Consider the following 19,955-nt stretch of genomic DNA (forward strand, 5'->3'; position numbering starts at 1 on the left):
TACAGGTTAAGGTCTTAACACTTACTCTGGCCTAATAGCTAAGGTCTTAGACTCGAACTCTGGCCTAATGGTTAAGGTCTTAATTCTTACTCTGGCCTAATAGCTAAGGTCTTAGACTCGTACTATGGCCTACAGGTTAAGGTCTTAACTCTTACTCTGGCCTACTGGTTAAGGTCTTAACTCTTACTCTGGCCTACTGGTTAAGGTCTTAACTCTTACTCTGGCCTATTGGTTAAGGTCTTAACTCTTACTCTGGCCTAATAGCTAAGGTCTTAGACTCGTACTCTGGCCTAATGGTTAAGGTCTTAACTCTTACTCTGGCCTACTGGTTAAGGTCTTAGCTCTTACTCTGGCCTAATAGCTAAGGTCTTAGACTCGTACTCTGGCCTAATGGTTAAGGTCTTAACTCTTACTCTGGCCTAATAGCTAAGGTCTTAACTCTTACTCTGGCCTAATAGCTAAGGTCTTAGACTTGTACTCTGGCCTACTGGTTAAGGTCTTAACTCTTACTCTGGCCTAATAGCTAAGGTCTTAGACTCATACTCTGGCATAATAGCTAAGGTCTTAGACTCGTACACTGGCCTAATAGCTACGGTCTTAACTCTTACTCTGGCCTAATAGCTAAGGTCTTAGACTCGTACTCTGGCCTACTGGTTAAGGTCTTAACTCTTGCTCTGGCCTAATAGCTAAGATCTTAGACTCGTACTCTGGCCTACTGGTTAAGGTCTTAACTCTTGCTCTGGCCTAATAGCTAAAGTCTTAGACTCGTACTCTGGCCTAATGGTTAAGGTCTTAACTCGTACTCTGGCCTGATAGCTAAGGTCTTAACTCTCACTCTGGGCTAATAGCTAAGGTCTTAGACTTGTACTCTGGCCTGATAGCTAAGGTATTAACTCTTACTCTGGCCTAATAGCTAAGGTCTTAGATTTGTACTCTGGCCTAATGGTTAAGGTCTTAACTCTTACTCTGGCCTAATAGCTAAGGTATTAGACTCGTACTCTGGCCTACAGGTTAAGGTCTTAACTCTTACTCTGGCCTAATAGCTAAGGTCTTAACTCTTACTCTGTCCTCCTGGTTAAGGTCTTAACTCTTACTCTGGCCTACTGGTTAAGGTCTTAACTCTTACTCTGGCCTAATAGCTAATGTCTTAGACTCGTACTATGGCCTAATGGTTAAGGTCAAAACTCTTACTCTGGCCTAATAACTAAGGTCTTAGACTCACACTCTGGCCTAATGGTTAAGGTCTTAACTCTTACTCTGGCCTAATAGCTAAGGTCTTAGACTCGTACTCTGGCCTAATGGTTAAGGTCTTAACTCTTACTCTGGCCTACAGGTTAAGGTCTTAACACTTACTCTGGCCTAATAGCTAAGGTCTTAGACTCGAACTCTGGCCTAATGGTTAAGGTCTTAATTCTTACTCTGGCCTAATAGCTAAGGTCTTAGACTCGTACTATGGCCTACAGGTTAAGGCCTTAACTCTTACTCTGGCCTACTGGTTAAGGTCTTAACTCTTACTCTGGCCTACTGGTTAAGGTCTTAACTCTTACTCTGGCCTATTGGTTAAGGTCTTAACTCTTACTCTGGCCTAATAGCTAAGGTCTTAGACTCGTACTCTGGCCTAATGGTTAAGGTCTTAACTCTTACTCTGGCCTACTGGTTAAGGTCTTAGCTCTTACTCTGGCCTAATAGCTAAGGTCTTAGACTCGTACTCTGGCCTAATGGTTAAGGTCTTAACTCTAACTCTGGCCTAATAGCTAAGGTCTTAACTCTTACTCTGGCCTAATAGCTAAGGTCTTAGACTTGTACTCTGGCCTACTGGTTAAGGTCTTAACTCTTACTCTGGCCTAATAGCTAAGGTCTTAGACTCATACTCTGGCATAATAGCTAAGGTCTTAGACTCGTACACTGGCCTAATAGCTACGGTCTTAACTCTTACTCTGGCCTAATAGCTAAGGTCTTAGACTCGTACTCTGGCCTACTGGTTAAGGTCTTAACTCTTGCTCTGGCCTAATAGCTAAGATCTTAGACTCGTACTCTGGCCTAATGGCTAAGGTCTTAACTCTTACTCTGGCCTAATAGCTAAGGTCTTAACTCTTACTCTGGCCTAATAGCTAAGGTCTTAGACTGGTACTCTGGCCTACTGGTTAAGGTCTTAACTCTTACTCTGGCCTAATAGCTAAGGTCTTAGACTCGTACTCTGGCCTAATAGCTAAGGTCTTAGACTCGTACTCTGGCCTGATAGCTAAGGTCTTAACTCTCACTCTGGCCTAATAGCTAAGGTCTTAGACTCGTACTCTGGCCTACTGGTTAAGGTCTTAACTCTTACTCTGGCCTAATATCTAAGGTCTTAACTCTTACTCTGTCCTACTGGTTAAGGTCTTAACTCTTACTCCGGCCTACTGGTTAACGTCTTAACTCTTACTCTGGCCTAATAGCTAAGGTCTTCGACTCGTACTATGGCCTAATGGTTAAGGTCTTAACTCTTACTCTGGCCTAATAGCTAAGGTCTTAGGCTCGTACTCTGGCCAAATGGTTAAGGTCTTAACTCTTAATCTGGCCTAATAGCTAAGGTCTTAACTCTTATTCTGGCCTAATAGCTAAGGTCTTAGACTCGTAGTCTGGCCTAATAGCTAAGGTCTTAGACTCGTACTCTGGCCTACAGGTTAAGGTCTTAACTCTTACTCTGGCCTAATAGCTAAGGTCTTAACTCTTACTCTGGCCTAATAGCTAAGGTCTTAGACTCGTACTCTGGCCTAATGGTTAAGGTCTTAACTCTTACTCTGGCCTAATAGCTAAGGTCTTAGACTCGTACTCTGGCCTAATGGTTAAGGTCATAACTCTTATTCTGGCCTAATAGCTAAGGTCTTAACTCTTACTCTGGCCTAATAGCTAATGTCTTAGACTCGTACTCTGTCCTAATAGCTAAGGTCTTAGACTCGTACTCTGGCCTGATAGCTAAGGTCTTAACTCTCACTCTGGCCTAATAGCTAAGGTCTTAGACTTGTACTCTGGCCTGATAGCTAAGGTCTTAACTCTTACTCTGGCCTAATAGCTAAGGTCTTAGACTTGTACTCTGGCCTAATGGTTAAGGTCTTAACTCTTACTCTGGCCTAATAGCTAAGGTATTAGACTCGTACTCTGGCCTACAGGTTAAGGTCTTAACTCTTACTCTGGCCTAATAGCTAAGGTCTTAACTCTTACTCTGTCCTCCTGGTTAAGGTCTTAACTCTTACTCTGGCCTACTGGTTAAGGTCTTAACTCTTACTCTGGCCTAATAGCTAATGTCTTAGACTCGTACTATGGCCTAATGGTTAAGGTCAAAACTCTTACTCTGGCCTAATAACTAAGGTCTTAGACTCACACTCTGGCCTAATGGTTAAGGTCTTAACTCTTACTCTGGCCTAATAGATAAGGTCTTAACTCTTACTCTGGCCTAATAGCTAAGGTCTTAGACTCGTACTCTGGCCTAATGGTTAAGGTCTTAACTCTTACTCTGGCCTACAGGTTAAGGTCTTAACACTTACTCTGGCCTAATAGCTAAGGTCTTAGACTCGAACTCTGGCCTAATGGTTAAGGTCTTAATTCTTACTCTCACCTAATAGCTAAGGTCTTAGACTCGTACTATGGCCTACAGGTTAAGGTCTTAACTCTTACTCTGGCCTACTGGTTAAGGTCTTAACTCTTACTCTGGCCTACTGGTTAAGGTCTTAACTCTTACTCTGGCCTATTGGTTAAGGTCTTAACTCTTACTCTGGCCTAATAGCTAAGGTCTTAGACTCGTACTCTGGCCTAATGGTTAAGGTCTTAACTCTTACTCTGGCCTACTGGTTAAGGTCTTAGCTCTTACTCTGGCCTAATAGCTAAGGTCTTAGACTCGTACTCTGGCCTAATGGTTAAGGTCTTAACTCTTACTCTGGCCTAATAGCTAAAGTCTTAGACTCGTACTCTGGCCTAATGGTTAAGGTCTTAACTCTTACTCTGGCCTAATAGCTAAGGTCTTAACTCTTACTCTGGCCTAATAGCTAAGGTCTTAGACTGGTACTCTGGCCTACTGGTTAAGGTCTTAACTCTTACTCTGGCCTAATAGCTAAGGTCTTAGACTCGTACTCTGGCCTAATAGCTAAGGTCTTAGACTCGTACTCTGGCCTGATAGCCAAGGTCTTAACTCTCACTCTGGCCTAATAGCTAAGGTCTTAGACTCGTACTCTGGCCTACTGGTTAAGGTCTTAACTCTTACTCTGGCCTAATATCTAAGGTCTTAAATCTTACTCTGTCCTACTGGTTAAGGTCTTAACTCTTACTCCGGCCTACTGGTTAAGGTCTTAACTGTTACTCTGGCCTAATAGCTAAGGTCTTCGACTCGTACTATGGCCTAATGGTTAAGGTCTTAACTCTTACTCTGGCCTAATAGCTAAGGTCTTAGGCTCGTACTCTGGCCGAATGGTTAAGGTCTTAACTCTTAATCTGGCCTAATAGCTAAGGTCTTAACTCTTACTCTGGCCTAATAGCTAAGGTTTTAGACTCGTACTCTGGCCTAATGGTTAAGGTCTTAACTCCTACTCTGGCCTACAGGTTAAGGTCTTAACTCTTACTCTGGCCTAATAGCTAAGGTCTTAGACTCATACTCTGGCCTAATGGTTAAGGTCTTAACTCTTACTCTGGCCTAATAGCTAAGGTCTTAGACTTGTATTGTGGCCTACAGGTTAAGGACTTAACTCTTTCTCTGGCCTACTGGTTAAGGTCTAAACTCTTACTCTGGCCTACTGGTTAAGGTCCTAACTCTTACTCTGGCCTATTGGTTAAGGTCTTAACTCTTACTCTGGCCTAATAGCTAAGGTCTTAGACTCGTACTCTGGCCTAATGGTTAAGGTCTTAACTTTTACTCTGACCTACTGGTTAAGGTCTTAACTCGTACTCTGGCCTAATAGCTAAAGTCTTAGACTCGTACTCTGGCCTAATGGTTAAGGTCTTAACTCTTACTCTGGCCTAATAGCTAAGGTCTTAGACTCGTAGTCTGGCCTTCTGGTTAAGGTCTTAACTCTTACTCTGGCCTAATAGCTAAGGTCTTAACTCTTACTCTGGCCTAATAGCTAAGGTCTTAACTCTTACTCTGGCCTACTGGTTAAGGTCTTAACCCTTACTCTGGCCTAATAGCTAAGGTCTTAGACTCGTACTATGGCCTACTGGTTAAGGTCTTAACGCTTACTCTGGCCGACTGGTTAAGGTCTTAACTCTTACTCTGGCCTAATAGCTAAGGTCTTAGACTCGTACTCTGGCCTACTGGTTAAGGTCCTAACTCTTACTATGGCCTAATATCTAAGGTCTTAGACTCGTACTCTGGCCTACTGGTTAAGGTCTTAACTCTTACTATGGCCTAATATCTAAGGTCTTAACTCTTACTCTAGCCTAATAGCTAAGGTCTTAACTCTTACTCTGGCCTTTTAGCTAAGGTATTAGACTCATACTCTGGCCTAATGCTTAAGGTCTTAACTCTTACTCCGGCCTAATAGCTAAGGTCTTAGACTCGTACTCTGGCCTAATGGTTAAGGTCATAACTCTTATTCTGGCCTAATAGCTAAGGTCTTAACTCTTACTCTGGCCTAATAGCTAATGTCTTAGACTCGTACTCTGTCCTAATAGCTAAGGTCTTAGACTCGTACTCTGGCCTGATAGCTAAGGTCTTAACTCTCACTCTGGCCTAATATCTAAGGTCTTAGACTTGTACTCTGGCCTGATAGCTAAGGTCTTAACTCTTACTCTGGCCTAATAGCTAAGGTCTTAGACTTGTACTCTGGCCTAATGGTTAAGGTCTTAACTCTTACTCTGGCCTAATAGCTAAGGTATTAGACTCGTACTCTGGCCTACAGGTTAAGGTCTTAACTCTTACTCTGGCCTAATAGCTAAGGTCTTAACTCTTACTCTGTCCTCCTGGTTAAGGTCTTAACTCTTACTCTGGCCTACTGGTTAAGGTCTTAACTCTTACTCTGGCCTAATAGCTAATGTCTTAGACTCGTACTATGGCCTAATGGTTAAGGTCAAAACTCTTACTCTGGCCTAATAACTAAGGTCTTAGACTCACACTCTGGCCTAATGGTTAAGGTCTTAACTCTTACTCTGGCCTAATAGATAAGGTCTTAACTCTTACTCTGGCCTAATAGCTAAGGTCTTAGACTCGCACTCTGGCCTAATGGTTAAGGTCTTAACTCTTACTCTGGCCTACAGGTTAAGGTCTTAACACTTACTCTGGCCTAATAGCTACGGTCTTAGACTCGAACTCTGGCCTAATGGTTAAGGTCTTAATTCTTACTCTGGCCTAATAGCTAAGGTCTTAGACTCGTACTATGGCCTACAGGTTAAGGTCTTAACTCTTACTCTGGCATACTGGTTAAGGTCTTAACTCTTACTCTGGCCTACTCGTTAAGGTCTTAACTCTTACTCTGGCCTATTGGTTAAAGTCTTAACTCTTACTCTGGCCTAATAGCTAAGGTCTTAGACTCGTACTCTGGCCTAATGGTTAAGGTCTTAACTCTTACTCTGGCCTACTGGTTAAGGTCTTAGCTCTTACTCTGGCCTAATAGCTAAGGTCTTAGACTCGTACTCTGGCCTAATGGTTAAGGTCTTAACTCTTACTCTGGCCTAATAGCTAAGGTCTTAACTCTTACTCTGGCCTAATAGCTAAAGTCTTAGACTTGTACTCTGGCCTACTGGTTAAGGTCTTAACTCTTACTCTGGCCTAATAGCTAAGGTCTTAGACTCATACTCTGGCATAATAGCTAAGGTCTTAGACTCGTACACTGGCCTAATAGCTACGGTCTTAACTCTTACTCTGGCCTAATAGCTAAGGTCTTAGACTCGTACTCTGGCCTACTGGTTAAGGTCTTAACTCTTGCTCTGGCCTAATAGCTAAGATCTTAGACTCGTACTCTGGCCTACTGGTTAAGGTCTTAACTCTTGCTCTGGCCTAATAGCTAAAGTCTTAGACTCGTACTCTGGCCTAATGGTTAAGGTCTTAACTCTTACTCTGGCCTAATAGCTAAGGTCTTAACTCTTACTCTGGCCTAATAGCTAAGGTCTTAGACTGGTACTCTGGCCTACTGGTTAAGGTCTTAACTCTTACTCTGGCCTAATAGCTAAGGTCTTAGACTCGTACTCTGGCCTAATAGCTAAGGTCTTAGACTCGTACTCTGGCCTGATAGCCAAGGTCTTAACTCTCACTCTGGCCTAATAGCTAAGGTCTTAGACTCGTACTCTGGCCTACTGGTTAAGGTCTTAACTCTTACTCTGGCCTAATATCTAAGGTCTTAACTCTTACTCTGTCCTACTGGTTAAGGTCTTAACTCTTACTCCGGCCTACTGGTTAAGGTCTTAACTGTTACTCTGGCCTAATAGCTAAGGTCTTCGACTCGTACTATGGCCTAATGGTTAAGGTCTTAACTCTTACTCTGGCCTAATAGCTAAGGTCTTAGGCTCGTACTCTGGCCAAATGGTTAAGGTCTTAACTCTTAATCTGGCCTAATAGCTAAGGTCTTAACTCTTACTCTGGCCTAATAGCTAAGGTTTTAGACTCGTACTCTGGCCTAATGGTTAAGGTCTTAACTCTTACTCTGGCCTACAGGTTAAGGTCTTAACTCTTACTCTGGCCTACTGGTTAAGGTCTTAGACTTGTACACTGGCCTAATAGCTAAGGTCTTAACTCTTACTCTGGCCTAATGGTTAAGGTCTTAACTCTTGGTGTGGCCTAATAGCTAAGGTCTTAGACTCGTACTCTGGCCTACTGGTTAAGGTTTTAACTCTTGGTCTGGCCTAATAGCTAAGTCTTAGACTCGTACTCTGGCCTAATGGTTAAGGTCTTAACTCTTACTCTGGCCTAATAGCTAAGGTCTTAACTCTTACTCTGGCCTAATAGTTAAGGTCTTAGACTGGTACTCTGGCCTACTGGTTAAGGTCTTAACTCTTCCTCTGGCCTAATAGCTAAGGTCTTAGATTTGTACTCTGGCCTAATAGCTAAGGTCTTAGACTCGTACTCTGGCCTGATAGCTAAGGTCTTAACTCTCACTCTGGCCTAATAGCTAAGGTCTTAGACTTGTACTCTGGCCTACTGGTTAAGGTCTTAACTCTTACTCTGGCCTAATAGCTAAGGTCTTAACTCTTACTCTGTCCTACTGGTTAAGGTCTTAACTCTTACTCTGGCCTACTGGTTAAGGTCTTAACTCTTACTGTGGCCTAATAGCTAAGGTCTTAGACTCGTACTATGGCCTAATGGTTAAGGTCTTAACTCTTACTCTGGCCTAATATCTAAGGTCTTAACTCTTACTCTGGCCTAATAGCTAAGGTCTTAACTCTTACTCTGGCCTGTTAGCTAAGGTATTAGACTCGTACTCTGGCCTAATGCTTAAGGTCTTAACTCTTACTCCGGCCTAATAGCTAAGGTCTAGACTCGTACTCTGGCCTAATAGCTAAGGTCTTAGACTCGTACTCTGGCCTAATGGTTAAGGTCTTAACTCTTACTCTGGCCTACAGGTTAAGGTCTTAACTCTTACTCTGGCCTAATAGCTAAGGTATTAGACTCATACTCTGGCCTAATGGTTAAGGTCTTAACTCTTACTCTGGCCTAATAGCTAAGGTCTTAGACTCGTACTCTGGCCTACTGGTAAAGGTCTTAACTCTTACTCTGGCCTAATATCTAAGGTCTTAACTCTTACTCTGGCCTACTGGTTAAGGTCTTAACTCTTACTCTGGCCTACTGTTAAGGTCTTAACTCTTACTCTGGCCTAATAGCTAAGGTCTTAGACTCGTACTCTGGCCTAATGGTTAAGGTCTTAACTCTTACTCTGGCCCAATAGCTAAGGTCTTAGACTCGTACTATGGCCTAATAGTTTCGGTCTTAACTCTTACTCTGGCCTAATAGCTAAGGTCTTAACTCTAACTCTGGCCTACTGGTTAAGGTCTTAACTCTTACTCTGGCCTACTGGTTAAGGTCTTAACTCTTACTCTCGCCTAATAGCTAAAGTCTTAACTCTTACTCTGGCCTAATAGCTAAGGTCTTAGACTCATACTCTGGCCTACTGGTTAAGGTCTTAACTCTTACTCAGGCCTACGGGTTACGGTCTTAACTCTTACTCTGGCCTAATAGCTAAGGTCTTAACTCGTACTCTGGCCTACTGGTTAAGGTCTTAACTCGTACTCTGGCCTACTGGTTAAGGTCTTAACTCTTACTCTGGCCTAATAGCTAAGGTCTTAGACTCGTACTCTGGCCTAATAGCTAAAGTCTTAACTCTTACTATGGCCTAATAGCTAAGGTCTTAGGCTCGTACTCTGGCCTAATGGTTAAGGTCTTAACTCTTACTCTGGCCTACTGGTTACGGTCTTAACTCTTACACTGGCCTAATAGCTAAGGTCTTAGACTCGTACTATGGACTAATGGTTACGGTCTTAACTCTCAGTCTGGCCTAATAGCTAAGGTCTTAGACTCGTACTCTGGCCTAATGGTTAAGGTCTTAACTCTTACTCTGGCCTAATAGCTAAGGTCTTAGACTCGTACTATGGCCTAATAGCTAAGGTCTTAACTCTTACTCTGGCCTAATAGCTAAGGTCTTTGACTCATACTCTGGCCTAATGGTTAAGGTCTTAACTCTTACTCTGGCTTAATAGCTAAGGTCTTAACTCTTACTCTGGCCTAATAGCTAAGGTATTAGACTTGTTCCTGGCCTACTGGTTAAGGTCTTAACTCTTACTCTGGCCTAATAGCTAAGGTCTGGACTCGTACTCTGGCCTAATAGCTAAGGTCTTAGACTCCTACTCTGGCCTAATGGTTAAGGTCTTAACTCTTACTCTGGCCTAATAGCTAAGGTCTTAGACTCATACTCTGGCCTAATGGTTAAGGTCTTAACTCTTACTCTGGCCTAATAGCTAAGGTCTTAGACTCGTACTCTGGCCTACTGGTAAAGGTCTTAACTCTTACTCTGGCCTAATATCTAAGGTCTTAACTTTTACTCTGGCCTACTGGTTAAGGTCTTAACTCTTACTCTGGCCTACTGTTAAGGTCTTAACTCTTACTCTGGCCTAATAGCTAAGGTCTTAGACTCGTACTCTGGCCTAATGGTTAAGGTCTTAACTCTTACTCTGGCCTAATAGCTAAGGTCTTAGACTCGTACTCTGGCCTAATAGCTAAGGTCTTAGACTCGTACTCTGGCATACAGGTTAAGGTCTTAAATCTTACTCTGGCCTAATAGCTAAGGTATTAACTCTTACTCTGGCCTAATAGCTAAGGTCTTAGACTTGTACTCTGGCCTAATGGTTAAGGACTTAACTCTTACTCTGGCCTAATAGCTAAGGTCTTAGACTCGTACTCTGGCCTAATGGTTAAGGCCGTAACTCTTATTCTGGCCTAATAGCTAAGGTCTTAACTCGTACTCTGGCCTAATAGCTAAGGTCTTAGACTCGTACTCTGGCCTAATAGCTAAGGTCTTAACTCTTACTCTGGCCTAATGGTTAAGGTCTTAACTGTTACTCTGGCCTAATAGCTAAGGTCTTAGGCTCGTACTCTGGCCTACAGGTTAAGGTCTTAACTCTTACTCTGGCCTAATGGTTAAGGTCTTAACTCTTACTCTGGCCTAATAGCTATGGTCTTAGGCTTGTACTCTGGCCTACAGGTTAAGGTCTTAACTCTTACTCTGGCCTAATAGCTAAGGTCTTAACTCTTACTCTGTCCTACTGGTTAAGGTCTTAACTCTTACTCTGGCCTACTGGTTAAGGTCTTAACTCTTACTCTGGCCTAATAGCTTAGGTCTTAGACTCGTACTCTGACCTAATGGTTAAGGTCTTAACACTTACTCTGGCCTACAGGTTAAGGTCTTAACTCTTACTCTGGCCTAATAGCTAAGGTCTTAGACTCGTACTGTGGCCTAATGGTTATCGTCTTAACTCTTACTCTGGCCTAATAGCTAAGGTCTTAGACTCGTACTATGGCCTACAGGTTAAGGTCTTAACTGTTACTCTGGCCTACTGGTTAAGGTCTTAACTCTTACTCTGGCCTACTGGTTAAGGTCTTAACTCTTACTCTGGGCTATTGGTTAAGGTCTTAACTCTTACTCTGGCCTAATGGTTAAGGTCTTAGACTCATACTCTGGCCTAATGGTTAAGGTCTTAACTCTTACTCTGGCCTACTGGTTAAGGTCTTAACTCTTACTCTGGCCTAATATCTAAGGTCTTAGACTCGTACTCTGGCCTAATGGTTAAGTTCTTAACTCTTGCTCTGGCCTAATAGCTAAGGTCTTAACTCTTACTCTGGCCTAATAGCTACGGTCTTAGACTCGTACTCTGGCCTACTGGTTAAGGTCTTAACTCTTACTCTGGCCTAATAGCTAAGGTCTTAGACTCATACTCTGGCATAATAGCTAAGGTCTTAGACTCGTACACTGGCCTAATAGCTAAGGTCTTAACTCTTACTCTGGCCTAATGGTTAAGGTCTTAACTCTTGCTCTGGCCTAATAGCTAAGGTCTTAACTCTTACTCTGGCCTAATAGCTAAGGTCTTAGACTCGTACTCTGGCCTACTGGTTAAGGTCTTAACTCTTACTCTGGCCTAATAGCTAAGGTCTTAGACTCATACTCTGGCATAATAGCTAAGGTCTTAGTCTCGTACACTGGCCTAATAGCTAAGGTCTTAACTCTTACTCTGGCCTAATAGCTAAGGTCTTAGACTCATACTCTGGCCTACAGGTTAAGGTCTTAACTCTTACTCTGGCCTAATAGCTAAGGTCTTAGACTCGTACTCTGGCCTACTGGTAAAGGTCTTAACTCTTACTCTGGCCTAATATCTAAGGTCTTAACTTTTACTCTAGCCTACTGGTTAAGGTCTTAACTCTTACTCTGGCCTACTGTTAAGGTCTTAACTCTTACTCTGGCCTAATAGCTAAGGTCTTAGACTCGTACTCTGGCCTAATGGTTAAGGTCTTAACTCTTACTCTGGCCTACTGGTTAAGGTCTTAACTCTTACTCTGGCCTAATAGCTAAGGTCTTAGGCTCGTACTCTGGCCTACAGGTTAAGGTCTTAACTCTTACTCTGGCCTAATAGCTAAGGTCTTAACTCTTACTCTGTCCTACTGGTTAAGGTCTTAACTCTAACTCTGGCCTACTGGTTAAGGTCTTAACTCTTACTCTGGCCTAATTGCTAAGGTCTTAGACTCGTACTCTGACCTAATGGTTAAGGTCTTAACTCTTACTCTGGCCTACAGGTTAAGGTCTTAACTCTTACTCTGGCCTAATAGCTAAGGTCTTAGACTCGTACTGTGGCCTAATGGTTATGGTCTTAACTCTTACTCTGGCCTAATAGCTAAGGTCTTAGACTCGTACTATGGCCTACAGGTTAAGGTCTTAACTGTTACTCTGGCCTACTGGTTAAGGTCTTAACCCTTCCTCTGGCCTACTGGTTAAGGTCTTAACTCTTACTCTGGGCTATTGGTTAAGGTCTTAACTCTTACTCTGGCCTAATAGCTAAGGTCTTAACACTTACTCTGGCCTAATAGCTAAGGTCTTAGACTCCTACTCTGGCCTTCTGGTTAAGGTCTTAACTCTTACTCTGGCCTAATAGCTAAGGTCTTAGACTCATACTCTGGCATAATAGCTAAGGTCTTAGTCTCGTACACTGGCCTAATAGCTAAGGTCTTAACTCTTACTCTGGCCTAATAGCTAAGGTCTTAGACTCATACTCTGGCCTACAGGTTAAGGTCTTAACTCTTACTCTGGCCTAATAGCTAAGATCTTAGACTCGTACTCTGGCCTAATGGTTAAGGTCTTAATTCTTACTCTGGCCTACTAGATAAAGGTCTTAGACTCGTACTATGGCCTACAGGTTAAGGTCTTAACTCTTACTCTGGCCTACTGGTTAAGGTCTTAACTCTTACTCTAGCCTACTGGTTAAGGTCTTAACTCTTACTCTGGCCTATTGGTTAGGGTCTTAACTCTTACTCTGGCCTAATAGCTAAGGTCTTAGACTCGTACTCTGGCCTAATGGTTAAGGTCTTAATTCTTACTCTGGCCTAATAGCTAAGGTCTTAGACTCGTACTATGGCCTAATGGTTAAGGTCTTAATTCTTACTCTGGCCTAATGGTTAAGGTCTTAACTCTTACTCTGGACTACTGGTTAAGGTCTTATCTCTTACTCTGGCCTAATAGATAAGGTCTTAGACTCGTACTCTGGCCTAATGGTTAAGGTCTTAACTCTTACTCTGGCCTAATAGCTAAGGTCTTAACTCTTACTCTGGCCTAATAGCTAAGGTCTTAGACTCGTACTCTGGCCTACTGGTTAAGGTCTTAACTCTTACTCTGGCCTAATAGCTAAGGTCTTAGACTCATAATCTGGCATAATAGCTAAGGTCTTAACTCTTACTCTGGCCTAATAGCTAAGGTCTTAGACTCGTACTCTGGCCTAATGGTTAAGGTCTTAACTTTTACTCTGGCCTACTGGTTAAGGTCTTAACTCGTACTCTGGCCTAATAGCTAAAGTCTTAGACTCGTACTCTGGCCTAATGGTTAAGGTCTTAACTCTTACTCTGGCCTAATAGCTAAGGTCTTAGAATCGTAGTCTGGCCTTCTGGTTAAGGTCTTAACTCTTACTCTGGCCTAATAGCTAAGGTCTTAACTCTTACTCTGGCCTACTGGTTAAGGTCTTAACCCTTACTCTGGCCTAATAGCTAAGGTCTTAGACTCGTACTATGGCCTACTGGTTAAGGTCTTAACGCTTACTCTGGCCTACTGGTTAAGGTCTTAACTCTTACTCTGGCCTAATAGCTAAGGTCTTAGACTCGTACTCTGGCCTACTGGTTAAGGTCCTAACTCTTACTATGGCCTAATATCTAAGGTCTTAGACTCGTACTCTGGCCTACTGGTTAAGGTCCTAACTCTTACTATGGCCTAATATCTAAGGTCTTAACTCTTACTCTGGCCTAATAGCTAAGGTCTTAACTCTTACTCTGGCCTTTTAGCTAAGGTATTAGACTCATACTCTGGCCTAATGCTTAAGGTCTTAACTCTTACTCCGGCCTAATAGCTAAGGTCTTAGACTCGTACTCTGGCCTAATGGTTAAGGTCTTAACTCTTACTCTGGCCTAATAGCTAAGGTCTTAACTCTTACTCTGGCCTATAGCTAGGGTCTTAGACTGGTACTCTGGCCTACTGGTTAAGGTCTTAACTCTTGCTCTGGCCTAATAGCTAAGGTCTTAGACTCGTACTCTGGCCTAATAGCTAAGGTCTGAGACTCGTACTCTGGCCTGATAGCTAAGGTCTTAACTCTTACTCTGGCCTAATAGCTAAGGTCTTAGACATGTACTCTGGCCTAATGGTTAAGGTCTTAACTCTTACTCTGGCCTAATAGCTAAGGTCTTAGACTCGTACTCTGGCCTACAGGTTATGGTCTTAACTCTTACTCTGGCCTAATAGCTAAGGTCTTAACTCTTACTCTGTCCTCCTGGTTAAGGTCTTAACTCTTACTCTGGCCTAATAACTAAGGTCTTAGACTCATACTCTGGCCTAATGGTTAAGGTCTTAACTCTTACTCTGGCCTAATAGCTAAGGTCTTAACTCTTACTCTGACCTAATAGCTAAGGTCTTAGACTTGTACTCTGGCCTAATGGTTAAGGTCTTAATTCTTACTCTGGCCTAATAGCTAAGGTCTTAGACTCGTACTATGGCCTACAGGTTAAGGTCTTAACTCTTACTCTGGCCTACTGGTTAAGGTCTTAACTCTTACTCTGGCCTACTGGTTAAGGTCTTAACTCTTACTCTGGCCTATTGGTTAAGGTCTTAACTCTTACTCTGGCCTAATAGCTAAGGTCTTAGACTCGTACTCTGGCCTACTGGTTAAGGTCTTATCTCTTAAACTGGCCTAATAGCTAAGGTCTTAGACTCGTACTCTGGCCTAATGGTTAAGGTCTTAACTCTTACTCTGGCCTAATAGCTAAGGTCTTAACTCTTACTCTGGCCTAATAGCTAAGGTCTTAGACTCGTACTCTGGCCTACTGGTTAAGGTCTTAACTCTGACTCTGGCCTAATAGCTAAGGTCTTAGACTCATACTCTGGCATAATAGCTAAGGTCTTAGACTCGTACACTGGCCTAATAGCTAAGGTCTTAACTCTTACTCTGGCCTAATGGTTAAGGTCTTAACTCTTGGTGTGGCCTAATAGCTAAGGTCTTAGACTCGTACTCTGGCCTACTGGTTAAGGTTTTAACTCTTGGTCTGGCCTAATAGCTAAGTCTTAGACTCGTACTCTGGCCTAATGGTTAAGGTCTTAACTCTTACTCTGGCCTAATAGCTAAGGTCTTAACTCTTACTCTGGCCTAATAGTTAAGGTCTTAGACTGGTACTCTGGCCTACTGGTTAAGGTCTTAACTCTTACTCTGGCCTAATAGCTAAGGTCTTAGACTCGTACTCTGGCCTAATAGCTAAGGTCTTAGACTCGTACTCTGGCCTGATAGCTAAGGTCTTAACTCTCACTCTGGCCTAATAGCTAAGGTCTTAGACTTGTACTCTGGCCTACTGGTTAAGGTCTTAACTCTTACTCTGGCCTAATAGCTAAGGTCTTAACTCTTACTCTGTCCTACTGGTTAAGGTCTTAACTCTTACTCTGGCCTACTGGTTAAGGTCTTAACTCTTACTGTGGCCTAATAGCTAAGGTCTTAGACTCGTACTATGGCCTAATGGTTAAGGTCTTAACTCTTACTCTGGCCTAATATCTAAGGTCTTAACTCTTACTCTGGCCTAATAGCTAAGGTCTTAACTCTTACTCTGGCCTGTTAGCTAAGGTATTAGACTCGTACTCTGGCCTAATGCTTAAGGTCTTAACTCTTACTCCGGCCTAATAGCTAAGGTCTAGACTCGTACATTGGCCTAATAGCTAAGGTCTTAGACTCGTACTCTGGCCTAATGGTTAAGGTCTTAACTCTTACTCTGGCCTACAGGTTAAGGTCTTAACTCTTACTCTGGCCTAATAGCTAAGGTATTAGACTCATACTCTGGCCTAATGGTTAAGGTCTTAACTCTTACTCTGGCCTAATAGCTAAGGTCTTAGACTCGTACTCTGGCCTACTGGTAAAGGTCTTAACTCTTACTCTGGCCTAATATCTAAGGTCTTAACTCTTACTCTGGCCTACTGGTTAAGGTCTTAACTCTTACTCTGGCCTACTGTTAAGGTCTTAACTCTTACTCTGGCCTAATAGCTAAGGTCTTAGACTCGTACTCTGGCCTAATGGTTAAGGTCTTAACTCTTACTCTGGCCCAATAGCTAAGGTCTTAGACTCGTACTATGGCCTAATAGTTACGGTCTTAACTCTTACTCTGGCCTAATAGCTAAGGTCTTAGACTCGTACTCTGGCCTAATGGTTAAGGCCGTAACTCTTATTCTGGCCTAATAGCTAAGGTCTTAACTCGTACTCTGGCCTAATAGCTAAGGTCTTAGACTCGTACTCTGGCCTAATAGCTAAGGTCTTAACTCTTACTCTGGCCTAATGGTTAAGGTCTTAACTGTTACTCTGGCCTAATAGCTAAGGTCTTAGGCTCGTACTCTGGCCTACAGGTTAAGGTCTTAACTCTTACTCTGGCCTAATGGTTAAGGTCTTAACTCTTACTCTGGCCTAATAGCTATGGTCTTAGGCTTGTACTCTGGCCTACAGGTTAAGGTCTTAACTCTTACTCTGGCCTAATAGCTAAGGTCTTAACTCTTACTCTGTCCTACTGGTTAAGGTCTTAACTCTTACTCTGGCCTACTGGTTAAGGTCTTAACTCTTACTCTGGCCTAATAGCTTAGGTCTTAGACTCGTACTCTGACCTAATGGTTAAGGTCTTAACACTTACTCTGGCCTACAGGTTAAGGTCTTAACTCTTACTCTGGCCTAATAGCTAAGGTCTTAGACTCGTACTGTGGCCTAATGGTTATCGTCTTAACTCTTACTCTGGCCTAATAGCTAAGGTCTTAGACTCGTACTATGGCCTACAGGTTAAGGTCTTAACTGTTACTCTGGCCTACTGGTTAAGGTCTTAACTCTTACTCTGGCCTACTGGTTAAGGTCTTAACTCTTACTCTGGGCTATTGGTTAAGGTCTTAACTCTAACTCTGGCCTAATGGTTAAGGTCTTAGACTCATACTCTGGCCTAATGGTTAAGGTCTTAACTCTTACTCTGGCCTACTGGTTAAGGTCTTAACTCTTACTCTGGCCTCATATCTAAGGTCTTAGACTCGTACTCTGGCCTAATGGTTAAGTTCTTAACTCTTGCTCTGGCCTAATAGCTAAGGTCTTAACTCTTACTCTGGCCTAATAGCTAAGGTCTTAGACTCGTACTCTGGCCTACTGGTTAAGGTCTTAACTCTTACTCTGGCCTAATAGCTAAGGTCTTAGACTCATACTCTGGCATAATAGCTAAGGTCTTAGACTCGTACACTGGCCTAATAGCTAAGGTCTTAACTCTTACTCTGGCCTAATGGTTAAGGTCTTAACTCTTGCTCTGGCCTAATAGCTAAGGTCTTAACTCTTACTCTGGCCTAATAGCTAAGGTCTTAGACTCGTACTCTGGCCTACTGGTTAAGGTCTTAACTCTTACTCTGGCCTAATAGCTAAGGTCTTAGACTCATACTCTGGCATAATAGCTAAGGTCTTAGTCTCGTACACTGGCCTAATAGCTAAGGTCTTAACTCTTACTCTGGCCTAATAGCTAAGGTCTTAGACTCATACTCTGGCCTACAGGTTAAGGTCTTAACTCTTACTCTGGCCTAATAGCTAAGATCTTAGACTCGTACTCTGGCCTAATGGTTAAGGTCTTAATTCTTACTCTGGCCTAATAGCTAAGGTCTTAGACTCGTACTATGGCCTACAGGTTAAGGTCTTAACTCTTACTCTGGCCTACTGGTTAAGGTCTTAACTCTTACTCTGGCCTAATAGCTAAGGTCTTAGGCTCGTACTCTGGCCTACAGGTTAAGGTCTTAACTCTTACTCTGGCCTAATAGCTAAGGTCTTAACTCTTACTCTGTCCTACTGGTTAAGGTCTTAACTCTAACTCTGGCCTACTGGTTAAGGTCTTAACTCTTACTCTGGCCTAATTGCTAAGGTCTTAGACTCGTACTCTGACCTAATGGTTAAGGTCTTAACTCTTACTCTGGCCTAATAGCTAAGGTCTTAGACTCGTACTCTGGCCTAATGGTTATGGTCATAACTCTTATTCTGGCCTAATAGCTAAGGTCTTAGACTCGTACTGTGGCCTAATGGTTATGGTCTTAACTCTTACTCTGGCCTAATAGCTAAGGTCTTAAACTCGTACTATGGCCTACAGGTTAAGGTCTTAACTGTTACTCCTGCCTACTGGTTAAGGTCTTAACTCTTCCTCTGGCCTACTGGTTAAGGTCTTAACTCTTACTCTGGGCTATTGGTTAAGGTCTTAACTCTTACTCTGGCCTAATAGCTAAGGTCTTAACACTTACTCTGGCCTAATAGCTAAGGTCTTAGACTCCTACTCTGGCCTTCTGGTTAAGGTCTTAACTCTTACTCTGGCCTAATAGCTAAGGTCTTAGACTCATACTCTGGCATAATAGCTAAGGTCTTAGGCTCGTACACTGGCCTAATAGCTAAGGTCTTAACTCTTACTCTGGCCTAATAGCTAAGGTCTTAGACTCATACTCTGGCCTACAGGTTAAGGTCTTAACTCTTACTCTGGCCTAATAGCTAAGATCTTAGACTCGTACTCTGGCCTAATGGTTAAGGTCTTAATTCTTACTCTGGCCTACTAGATAAAGGTCTTAGACTCGTACTATGGCCTACAGGTTAAGGTCTTAACTCTTACTCTGGCCTACTGGTTAAGGTCTTAACTCTTACTCTAGCCTACTGGTTAAGGTCTTAACTCTTACTCTGGCCTATTGGTTAGGGTCTTAACTCTTACTCTGGCCTAATAGCTAAGGTCTTAGACTCGTACTCTGGCCTAATGGTTAAGGTCTTAATTTTTACTCTGGCCTAATAGCTAAGGTCTTAGACTCGTACTATGGCCTAATGGTTAAGGTCTTAATTCTTACTCTGGCCTAATGGTTAAGGTCTTAACTCTTACTCTGGACTACTGGTTAAGGTCTTATCTCTTACTCTGGCCTAATAGATAAGGTCTTAGACTCGTACTCTGGCCTAATGGTTAAGGTCTTAACTCTTACTCTGGCCTAATAGCTAAGGTCTTAACTCTTACTCTGGCCTAATAGCTAAGGTCTTAGACTCGTACTCTGGCCTACTGGTTAAGGTCTTAACTCTTACTCTGGCCTAATAGCTAAGGTCTTAGACTCATAATCTGGCATAATAGCTAAGGTCTTAACTCTTACTCTGGCCTAATAGCTAAGGTCTTAGACTCGTACTCTCGCCTAATGGTTAAGGTCTTAACTTTTACTCTGGCCTACTGGTTAAGGTCTTAACTCGTACTCTGGCCTAATAGCTAAAGTCTTAGACTCGTACTCTGGCCTAATGGTTAAGGTCTTAACTCTTACTCTGGCCTAATAGCTAAGGTCTTAGACTCGTAGTCTGGCCTTCTGGTTAAGGTCTTAACTCTTACTCTGGCATAATAGCTAAGGTCTTAACTCTTACTCTGGCCTAATAGCTGAGGTCTTAGACTCGTACTATGGCCTACTGGTTAAGGTCTTAACGCATACTCTGGCCTACTGGTTAAGGTCTTAACTCTTACTCTGGCCTAATAGCTAAGGTCTTAGACTCATACTCTGGCCTACTGGTTAAGGTCCTAACTCTTACTATGGCCTAATATCTAAGGTCTTAGACTCGTACTCTGGCCTACTGGTTAAGGTCCTAACTCTTACTATGGCCTAATATCTAAGGTCTTAACTCTTACTCTGGCCTAATAGCTAAGGTCTTAACTCTTACTCTGGCCTTTTAGCTAAGGTATTAGACTCATACTCTGGCCTAATGCTTAAGGTCTTAACTCT

The sequence above is a fragment of the Triturus cristatus genome, chromosome 7 (assembly GCF_964204655.1).
Source record: "Triturus cristatus chromosome 7, aTriCri1.1, whole genome shotgun sequence".
Taxonomy (NCBI): Eukaryota; Metazoa; Chordata; class Amphibia; order Caudata; family Salamandridae; genus Triturus; species Triturus cristatus.